The sequence below is a fragment of the Schistocerca americana genome, unplaced genomic scaffold (genome assembly GCF_021461395.2).
Source record: "Schistocerca americana isolate TAMUIC-IGC-003095 unplaced genomic scaffold, iqSchAmer2.1 HiC_scaffold_431, whole genome shotgun sequence".
Taxonomy (NCBI): Eukaryota; Metazoa; Arthropoda; class Insecta; order Orthoptera; family Acrididae; genus Schistocerca; species Schistocerca americana.
The window spans coordinates 114,753-126,329 of record NW_025726161.1 but is presented as its reverse complement, the minus strand read 5'-3'; the positions used below and the strand labels follow the sequence as shown (position 1 = coordinate 126,329).

At 51.7% G+C, this 11,577-nt stretch overlaps 1 pseudogene; it reads left to right on the top strand.

Moving 5' to 3' along the window:
- Positions 1-4,613: 4,613 nt before the first annotated feature.
- Positions 4,614-4,731, top strand: LOC124582977 (annotated as a pseudogene).
- Positions 4,732-11,577: the final 6,846 nt, after the last annotated feature.

Sequence of the window (11,577 nt, the reverse complement as noted above, 5' to 3'; positions counted from 1 at the left end):
TCACACTAGAAGAAAGTTTACAGACGCGACGACAATATCCGTCCACCACACAATGGTGGGTCGCATCTGGAAAACCACACATAAGGAAGACGCTGATAAGGCACAGTGCGGAAAAGGCTTTCTGGAGGAAGAGCACGGCAGACTTTTACACGCAGTGTCTGAAGGACGCGCTCAACTGTCCTCCAGACGACGACCTGCTTCTCACGCGAGTGAGAGGAATAAAGGCGCGACTACTGAATATCAGGCGTCAACAAATGAAAGGCGTCGTCGTCCGCAGCCAGACACACGGCGCCACTGAAGATGAACCTGCCACACTGCACCACCTGCACAGGGAGAGGGAGAGGGCACAAAACAGAACTGTAAGAGAGCTTAGCGACGCAGCTGGCCGCAAAATAACAACTAGGAGGGACATGATGCGTCACGTAGAAGACCACTTCTCTGATCTCTTCAAGGCAGAGGAACCAGATGACGCAGAAACAGCAAAACTACTACAAGGAACGCGCAGACGGCTGAACGACACCGATCGCGCTTTGCTGACGGAAGCTGTGTCAGAGGATGAAGTGAGAGCCGTCCTCAAAACCTGCGCCAACGGCAAAGCTCCAGGAGCGGACGGATTACCGTCAGAATTCTACGCCACCTGCTGGGACAAAGTAGGTGGAATAATAACAGAAATTGTGAACGAAATTCTGGACGGGAAGGAGATACCACCTCCGTTCCTGGAAGGGACCATCACTCTGGTACCGAAAAATAAGGCGCCAAAAACGTTAACAGACTTCCGCCCAATTACCCTCCTAAATGCGGACTACAAGCTCGTAGCGAAATGCGTCGCGGAAAATATGAAGCTCGCCCTCAAAAAAGCAATCAGCCCATGGCAGACATGTGCAGTGTTAGGCAGAAACATTTTCGACGCCGTCTGCACGTACAGAGACGTTATAGCCCACGCCGCATCCAACAGAGCGACTGCAGCGATCATCTCTATAGACTTCCAAAAGGCCTTCGACAGGATCGGTCACCGGTACCTGCTGAAGACCTTGGCAAGACTGGGTTTTGGCTCCGAATTCGCTCAAGTCATCAAAAACATGTTAACAAATGCCACGTCAAGAGTTACTGTAAATGGCTGGACATCTACGCCAATAAAACTGGGGAAATCTGTGAGGCAAGGGTGCCCACTGTCGATGGCACTATTCACAGTAGCCCTCGACCCAGTCCTCAGGAAACTCGCTGCCTCCGTCAACGGCTACAAGCTGAACGATATAAACGTGACATGTATGGCATATGCCGATGACTTGAGCATTTTCGTGGACGGTAAAGAGGACATCGACAAAGTCCTCCCAATAATAGAGTCTTTTGGGAAGGCATCTGGGGCCAAAACCAACCCCAAAAAAACCGTGCTCGTCCCGATAGGGAACGGGAAACTGAGAGAGGCCAGACCATGGTACCAGGTGACCGACAAATATAAAGTTCTAGGTGTTCAGCTGCAGGCCTGCCCACTCAAAATGGCCGCAGAGAACTGGCGGAACATCCTGAACACCACGAGAGGACTCGTCAGGACACACGCCAACAGAAACCTGACGTTGGATCAGAAAGCACAGCTGATCAACGAAACGATCCTGGCGAAGGCTTGGTACATGGCACAAGTCATGAACGTACCAACAGAAATAGGGAAGTCTATAGGAAGCGCTGTATACTACCTGCTGTGGAGGCGGGAAATTCTCAAAGTGTCGCAAGCCACCAGCACTCTCCCTAGAGAAGAAGGGGGGCTGGGCCTGATAGATGTCACGAGAAAATGCGCGGCACTGTTGCTCCACCGAGCTCTACAAATGGAGGACAGAAGTGTAGACTGTACCACGTCGTCTCTACTGAAAGAACACAGACCCGATTCCGGGGAAGCGCCGGTAGATGTCAGTAGAATACCCTACAAGATGCGCTACTTGAAGCAGATAGTAATGGACAGTAGCTACATCTCATCCACGCTAGCAGTGAAAGAGATGAGAACTGCAGCGAAAATCTATCGTGCACTGAGAGGCAAACAAGGAAGAAGCAGAACAGAGACGAATCTTCCAGACCACGACTGGCCACAAGTCTGGAAGAATCTCTCTGAGAAAGCCATACCTCCGGAAGCTAGAGACACGTGGTACAAAGTCGTACACAACAAGATACCCACGAACGAGCGGCTAGCGCGCATCGGCATGCGCGAGTCGCCGCACTGCGAAGCGTGCAACGAGATCGACACCGTGGAACACCGCTTCACATGTCCGACAAGTCAGGCAATATGGGAGACGTGCAGGAAAATGGTGGCACTCATGAACAGGGCGGACCACCGAACTATAGAAGCCACAGCCCTCACCATCCCGGCTGCAAATTGTTTTCCACGTCCCAAACGCGTCGCGACCATGTGGACGTTCGCGATGACAGCGCACGCCATAATCGCGAAAAAACAAACGGACGGAGTGCAGTTCCTCACCGATCTCTGGGAGGAACACAAGCGAGCCAAGCGGAAAAACAACTACAGGCAGACGTTCCAGAACTACCTACAGATAGGGCTGGACGCCGCCTTCAAGGACGCCCTCCGTCCCCACACGCCATGACCGACGCCGCCGCCACCGCCGACGCCGCCGACGCCGCCGGCGCCGCCGACGCCGCCGACACCGCTGCCGCCACGCCCCCCCCTAGTCCTCCGCGCCTCCGTCGTCACCGATGCAGAGACCCTCCAACACCCCCAAAGTGTTGTGTGTTAAATGTGAGTTCGGTGTAAAATTTGTGCAGTGCAACAACAGTGTCCGCAGTGCTACGGCTACACATATAGGGCATATCCAGGTAGCGTTCTTAAAAATGTGCGAAACATCACTACGCCGAAGATGACTATGTGAGTAGAATAACAAAAGAAACATCTATATTCAATCCCTTTTAATCATGTTAAGCTTATCTAGAATATAGTTGTCCACTTTTAATTATGTTTCAAATGTGTTCCATATCGCCCTCTCACTCTCTCTCTCTCTCTCTCTCTCTCTCTCTCTCTCTCTCTGTCTCTCTATTTCTCTCTCTCGCCCTCTCTCGCTCTCTTCCCCTCAACCACCATCTCGTGGACACCTCGCTATATATATATAATATTCATTCATACATATTTGTCATTGTCCTTTGTCTCTTAAATGTAAGCCTTAGCCAATAAGACATCTCTAATAATAGTTACAAGCCACATAATGGCACCAGACCAAAACTCGACCTAAAGTAAAGAACTTAGAAGTGTTTGAATCAATAACCCATAAAATTTAACAAAAACGCAAACAAAACTGAAAAATGAAATATTCTTGCTCCACTGACTTACAAATCAGTGCAACAGTGTAAATCAACCTGCAAATGCACAAAATATAATGAAACAGACAATTGCAACAAAGTTACATATCAGTAAAGAAAAGAAAAAGACTCGATAACTAACTGAAATTGAAATTGAAAATACCTTGGAATCTCATGACTGTATTTGTTATTTTGTAAATAAAAGTTTATTACGTTTAAAAAAAAAAAAAAAGGTGCTGTTGGCTCCCCTTCATTTTCTCCTTTTTACGCCGCTATCCCTGCCAGCCCTCTTTTCATACTACCTTTCTTTTGTGACAAACGTGCTTCCTTAAGCATTTTAAACGCGCTAGGAATGCCCTGAAAATAACGAAACACTACGAATCGACAGATGTGATCTGAAGTAAGTCAGGGTCACCTACTGTTCCGTAGCAGTGCAACTCTCCACAAAAAAAAAAAAAAAAAAAAAAAAAATTAAACGACTGTAATAAACATAAGATTCGATATTAATTGCCTCAGTTCGAAGAAGAATGTGCCAAGGAAGATTTCTTAAAAGTGCCTGAAGATAACAAAACAGTATGAACCGACAGATATGTTCTGAAATACGTCAGGGCTTATTGTTTTGCAGCAGTGTACGACTGCAAACTTGTAAACAAAAGTGTATCTTTCGTCGCTAGAAGAGATGGATGCTTTGGCGACCCTCCTGTGTCTTGTGTCCCTGTTTTCGCACCTTTGCACAGGTCTACTGGCCGCAAACGGCGTCTCGGACACGCCCGTTAGGCCCACGGCCGTCTCGCAGATGTTTCTCTTGCTTGTGCTGTCATATGGGCCACGACCCGAGCGGCAGCGAGCGGCAGTCGAGCAAAGTCGGGACAAGTCGGGACGGAAGGGGAGAGGTGCGAATGCACTGCACAGATCACGCAAATACCTGGACGCGAGCCGCGCGGCGTGTGTCAGGTGAGTGAGGAAGATGCCGGGGGCGCCCTCCAGCAGGACACTGCTACACCCCGCACAGCCCCCCGCCGGATAACGGGAACAAGATGCGTCGCCCGCGAGTGTCGGACGCCGCACGCACCAAGCGAAACGAATGACAGGCGGCGCACCGAGCAGCCGCGTGTCTCACGCAAGTGGCGGTGCGGCGCGCCCGCCAGTTCGGCAGACGCCTCTGAGACGCCGGGCGCCGCGCACTCCGCGCCGCCTTCGAGGCTCCAGCTGTTGCGGAAGGACGTGCTCTGCGTCAAATGTGTCACCGAAAACGGCGATTGTGTGTGTTGGGAGAAGAGGCAGAGGCGTCTTCTGTCGTGCGGCTACAGTATAAGCGCGCCAACGGCCATACCATGTTGAATACACCGGTTCTCGTCCGATCACCGAAGTTAAGCAACATCGGGCCCGGTTAGTACTTGGCTGGCTGCCCGCCTGGCAACACGTGTGCCGCTCGCTATTGTGCGTCCCAGGTAGTCGAGGATTACCGGCCGCCGAGCCGTCCCTGCCCGGCATCCCACCGCGCCGCGCCCGCGCCCGCCGCCTGCCGGCTCCCGCGCCGCGCCAGCCGTAGCCGTCTCGCCGTAGGCGATCGTGTTTCGTGTTTCAACGATTTGGTGAGTGCTCCACGGAAAAAATGACAACGTTTAATCGCTCAAGTACGACGATTCAGTGCGCGTTTGATCGTGAACACGAACGGCCGTCCTCCTTCGATATAGAGGAGTGGATGTTTCACGAACTTAAAATTCAGGAGGACGAATTAGAGGGGTTGCAGCTAGATTTCACGCTGCTTAGCCTCTTTCTGAAATTGAAAACGGACGTGAGATGCGAGACGCTTGTAAACGTAAGCGGTGGTGTGAGAAAATTTAAACACAGAGATGGCCGCGTCAGCGATGTAAAAATAACGTACGCCGGACACGGCGTGAGGAACATAAAAGTGTATAACCTTCCCTTCGAGGTGCCAAATGAGGAAGTTGCACGTTACTTCAAGCTGTACGGTGAGGTTCTCTCTGTAACGAGAGACTTCTGGGGTACCGGGCACCGGTATAAAGTGGACTCTGGTGTTAGGTCCGTCAGGATGGTCCTACGAAAACACGTGCCGTCGTTTATTGTAATAGGAGGACACAGAGGTGTTGTCCAATATAGCGGACAACCACCGACGTGCTCCATCTGCAGTTCGACTGAACACATGAGGAGCAGCTGCCCCAAAAATAAGAGGGTGGCTCAGCTGCCGCGCGAAAACGCGGACAACGCAGCGGAGCAGGCGGCAAGTTACGCCGGAATTTTGTCGGGCCAGAGCCCGCGCGCCAACGACGAGCCTGCCGTAGCGGAAGCAGCGGTGGCTGCCGCGCCAGCCGAGGCCGCCCAGCCGGCAACACCGGCCCCAGCGGCGGCCGCCGCGGTCAGCGCAGGGGAGAAGCGGCACCTGAGCTCCGACTCGGACAACGAGACCACAATGGAGGCCGAGCCGGCGGCCGCCCCCTCCCCCGCCGCCCGGCGGGTGAAGGTCACGCGCGCCGCCGCGCCCGCCCAGCCGTCAGCTGAGGCTGTCATTCACGGCAGCCAGCTGGCCGGGCCCAGCGCAGAGTCCACGCCCACCTCGTACACCGAGGCGCGCGAGATCGCCATCAAGAAGCAGGTGACCAAACTCGCCCGCATCTTGAAGGAATCCGACGACGAACCGAAGGAGTCTATCGAGCAGCCGCAACCGGCGTCCAAAGCCAAAAGGCGGCGTAACAGGCGGCGAAGCCGCAGCAGCAGCAGCAGCTCAAACGACGAGAGGATGGAGACCTCCGACGGGGAAGCGTCGGACATCTCGCCCGAAAACGCGCGAAAACAAACCACCGAACCGGAGGACCTAGTCCTACGGCCGGACCGCCCACAGCAAGTTCAACCCCCGCCTCCACATAGCGCTTAAATGCAGGAACGCTCTGGCTATAACGTCATCACGTGCAATGTCAATAAAATGAATTCGGTTGTGAAGATAGACGCCCTCACGGAGTTCCTGCAGCACCGAGCTGCCGATGTAGCGATATTACAAGAAGTCGTCACCACGGACTTGGAACAAGTACCGGGATGCGACGTCTTCACGAACAATTGACGCAGAAACGAGAACTGGCACTGCTGTAATGGTGAGGAATGGTATCGACACAGAGGACATCAAGACCCTGACTGACGGCCGAGAATAGTCAATCAAATAGCTGGGACGTACTTGTCAACATCTATGCGCCGTCAGCACAGAAAACAAGAGGGCCAGAAGCCAGTTCTTCAATGAAGATATTTGTGCACTCCTTCCACGCAACAACAGCAATGTTGTGCTGGAGGCGATTTCAACTGCGTGTCTGCTCCGGAAGATCAAGTCCCGGTACCTAATCTGTGCATGGAGCTGCAGGAACTGCTAAGAAAACTGAATCTACGTGATTCTTGGCGTCTATTATATCCCAACACAACGGAATTCCACGACTTCCACAACCGCGGAAGAAGCAGGCTTGACAGGATTTATGTGACCAGAGAGTTGGCCACCTGTGTGTCACGTGTGGAAGTCCTGCCCTGTGATCTTCTCCGACCACTGTGCCTACATTTGCAAGCTCCAGCTGCCAACGAATAAAATATCAGGAGGAAGATCAGCGTGGAAACTTAACACGGAACATCTAAGTGACGCCAAACTACAGCAGGAGATAGCGCTCACACTAGAAGAAAGTTACAGACGCGACGACAATATCCGTCCACCACACAATGGTGGGTCGCATCTGGAAAACCCACACATAAGGAAGACGCTGATAAGGCACAGTGCGGAAAAGGCTTTCTGGAGGAAGAGCACGGCAGGACTTTTACACGCAGTGTCTGAAGGACGCGCTCAACTGTCCTCCAGACGGACGACCTGCTTCTCACGCGAGTGAGAGGAATAAAGGCGCGACTACTGAATATCAGGCGTCAACAAATGAAAGGCGTCGTCGTCCGCAGCCAGACACACGGCGCCACTGAAGATGAACCTGCCACACTGCACCACCTGCACAGGGAGAGGGAGAGGGCACAAAACAGAACTGTAAGAGAGCTTAGCGACGCAGCTGGCCGCAAAATAACAAACTAGGAGGGACATGATGCGTCACGTAGAAGACCACTTCTCTGATCTCTTCAAGGCAGAGGAACCAGATGACGCAGAAACAGCAAAACTACTACAAGGAACGCGCAGACGGCTGAACGACACCGATCGCGCTTTGCTGACGGAAGCTGTGTCAGAGGATGAAGTGAGAGCCGTCCTCAAAACCTGCGCCAACGGCAAAGCTCCAGGAGCGGACGGATTACCGTCAGAATTCTACGCCACCTGCTGGGACAAAGTAGGTGGAATAATAACAGAAATTGTGAACGAAATTCTGGACGGAAGGAGATACCACCTCCGTTCCTGGAAGGGACCATCACTCTGGTACCGAAAAATAAGGCGCCAAAAACGTTAACAGACTTCCGCCCAATTACCCTCCTAAATGCGGACTACAAGCTCGTAGCGAAATGCGTCGCGGAAAATATGAAGCTCGCCCTCAAAAAAGCAATCAGCCCATGGCAGACATGTGCAGTGTTAGGCAGAAACATTTTCGACGCCGTCTGCACGTACAGAGACGTTATAGCCCACGCCGCATCCAACAGAGCGACTGCAGCGATCATCTCTATAGACTTCCAAAAGGCCTTCGACAGGATCGGTCACCGGTACCTGCTGAAGACCTTGGCAAGACTGGGTTTTGGCTCCGAATTCGCTCAAGTCATCAAAAACATGTTAACAAATGCCACGTCAAGAGTTACTGTAAATGGCTGGACATCTACGCCAATAAAACTGGGGAAATCTGTGAGGCAAGGGTGCCCACTGTCGATGGCACTATTCACAGTAGCCCTCGACCCAGTCCTCAGGAAACTCGCTGCCTCCGTCAACGGCTACAAGCTGAACGATATAAACGTGACATGTATGGCATATGCCGATGACTTGAGCATTTTCGTGGACGGTAAAGAGGACATCGACAAAGTCCTCCCAATAATAGAGTCTTTTGGGAAGGCATCTGGGGCCAAAACCAACCCCAAAAAAACCGTGCTCGTCCCGATAGGGAACGGGAAACTGAGAGAGGCCAGACCATGGTACCAGGTGACCGACAAATATAAAGTTCTAGGTGTTCAGCTGCAGGCCTGCCCACTCAAAATGGCCGCAGAGAACTGGCGGAACATCCTGAACACCACGAGAGGACTCGTCAGGACACACGCCAACAGAAACCTGACGTTGGATCAGAAAGCACAGCTGATCAACGAAACGATCCTGGCGAAGGCTTGGTACATGGCACAAGTCATGAACGTACCAACAGAAATAGGGAAGTCTATAGGAAGCGCTGTATACTACCTGCTGTGGAGGCGGGAAATTCTCAAAGTGTCGCAAGCCACCAGCACTCTCCCTAGAGAAGAAGGGGGGCTGGGCCTGATAGATGTCACGAGAAAATGCGCGGCACTGTTGCTCCACCGAGCTCTACAAATGGAGGACAGAAGTGTAGACTGTACCACGTCGTCTCTACTGAAAGAACACAGACCCGATTCCGGGGAAGCGCCGGTAGATGTCAGTAGAATACCCTACAAGATGCGCTACTTGAAGCAGAGATAGTAATGGACAGTAGCTACATCTCATCCACGCTAGCAGTGAAAGAGATGAGAACTGCAGCGAAAATCTATCGTGCACTGAGAGGCAAACAAGGAAGAAGCAGAACAGAGACGAATCTTCCAGACCACGACTGGCCACAAGTCTGGAAGAATCTCTCTGAGAAAGCCATACCTCCGGAAGCTAGAGACACGTGGTACAAAGTCGTACACAACAAGATACCCACGAACGAGCGGCTAGCGCGCATCGGCATGCGCGAGTCGCCGCACTGCGAAGCGTGCAACGAGATCGACACCGTGGAACACCGCTTCACATGTCCGACAAGTCAGGCAATATGGGAGACGTGCAGGAAAATGGTGGCACTCATGAACAGGGCGGACCACCGAACTATAGAAGCCACAGCCCTCACCATCCCGGCTGCAAATTGTTTTCCACGTCCCAAACGCGTCGCGACCATGTGGACGTTCGCGATGACAGCGCACGCCATAATCGCGAAAAAACAAACGGACGGAGTGCAGTTCCTCACCGATCTCTGGGAGGAACACAAGCGAGCCAAGCGGAAAAACAACTACAGGCAGACGTTCCAGAACTACCTACAGATAGGGCTGGACGCCGCCTTCAAGGACGCCCTCCGTCCCCACACGCCATGACCGACGCCGCCGCCACCGCCGACGCCGCCGACGCCGCCGGCGCCGCCGACGCCGCCGACACCGCTGCCGCCACGCCCCCCCCTAGTCCTCCGCGCCTCCGTCGTCACCGATGCAGAGACCCTCCAACACCCCCAAAGTGTTGTGTGTTAAATGTGAGTTCGGTGTAAAATTTGTGCAGTGCAACAACAGTGTCCGCAGTGCTACGGCTACACATATAGGGCATATCCAGGTAGCGTTCTTAAAAATGTGCGAAACATCACTACGCCGAAGATGACTATGTGAGTAGAATAACAAAAGAAACATCTATATTCAATCCCTTTTAATCATGTTAAGCTTATCTAGAATATAGTTGTCCACTTTTAATTATGTTTCAAATGTGTTCCATATCGCCCTCTCACTCTCTCTCTCTCTCTCTCTCTCTCTCTCTCTCTCTCTCTCTCTGTCTCTCTATTTCTCTCTCTCGCCCTCTCTCGCTCTCTTCCCCTCAACCACCATCTCGTGGACACCTCGCTATATATATATAATATTCATTCATACATATTTGTCATTGTCCTTTGTCTCTTAAATGTAAGCCTTAGCCAATAAGACATCTCTAATAATAGTTACAAGCCACATAATGGCACCAGACCAAAACTCGACCTAAAGTAAAGAACTTAGAAGTGTTTGAATCAATAACCCATAAAATTTAACAAAAACGCAAACAAAACTGAAAAATGAAATATTCTTGCTCCACTGACTTACAAATCAGTGCAACAGTGTAAATCAACCTGCAAATGCACAAAATATAATGAAACAGACAATTGCAACAAAGTTACATATCAGTAAAGAAAAGAAAAAGACTCGATAACTAACTGAAATTGAAATTGAAAATACCTTGGAATCTCATGACTGTATTTGTTATTTTGTAAATAAAAGTTTATTACGTTTAAAAAAAAAAAAAAAGGTGCTGTTGGCTCCCCTTCATTTTCTCCTTTTTACGCCGCTATCCCTGCCAGCCCTCTTTTCATACTACCTTTCTTTTGTGACAAACGTGCTTCCTTAAGCATTTTAAACGCGCTAGGAATGCCCTGAAAATAACGAAACACTACGAATCGACAGATGTGATCTGAAGTAAGTCAGGGTCACCTACTGTTCCGTAGCAGTGCAACTCTCCACAAAAAAAAAAAAAAAAAAAAAAAAATTAAACGACTGTAATAAACATAAGATTCGATATTAATTGCCTCAGTTCGAAGAAGAATGTGCCAAGGAAGATTTCTTAAAAGTGCCTGAAGATAACAAAACAGTATGAACCGACAGATATGTTCTGAAATACGTCAGGGCTTATTGTTTTGCAGCAGTGTACGACTGCAAACTTGTAAACAAAAGTGTATCTTTCGTCGCTAGAAGAGATGGATGCTTTGGCGACCCTCCTGTGTCTTGTGTCCCTGTTTTCGCACCTTTGCACAGGTCTACTGGCCGCAAACGGCGTCTCGGACACGCCCGTTAGGCCCACGGCCGTCTCGCAGATGTTTCTCTTGCTTGTGCTGTCATATGGGCCACGACCCGAGCGGCAGCGAGCGGCAGTCGAGCAAAGTCGGGACAAGTCGGGACGGAAGGGGAGAGGTGCGAATGCACTGCACAGATCACGCAAATACCTGGACGCGAGCCGCGCGGCGTGTGTCAGGTGAGTGAGGAAGATGCCGGGGGCGCCCTCCAGCAGGACACTGCTACACCCCGCACAGCCCCCCGCCGGATAACGGGAACAAGATGCGTCGCCCGCGAGTGTCGGACGCCGCACGCACCAAGCGAAACGAATGACAGGCGGCGCACCGAGCAGCCGCGTGTCTCACGCAAGTGGCGGTGCGGCGCGCCCGCCAGTTCGGCAGACGCCTCTGAGACGCCGGGCGCCGCGCACTCCGCGCCGCCTTCGAGGCTCCAGCTGTTGCGGAAGGACGTGCTCTGCGTCAAATGTGTCACCGAAAACGGCGATTGTGTGTGTTGGGAGAAGAGGCAGAGGCGTCTTCTGTCGTGCGGCTACAGTATAAGCGC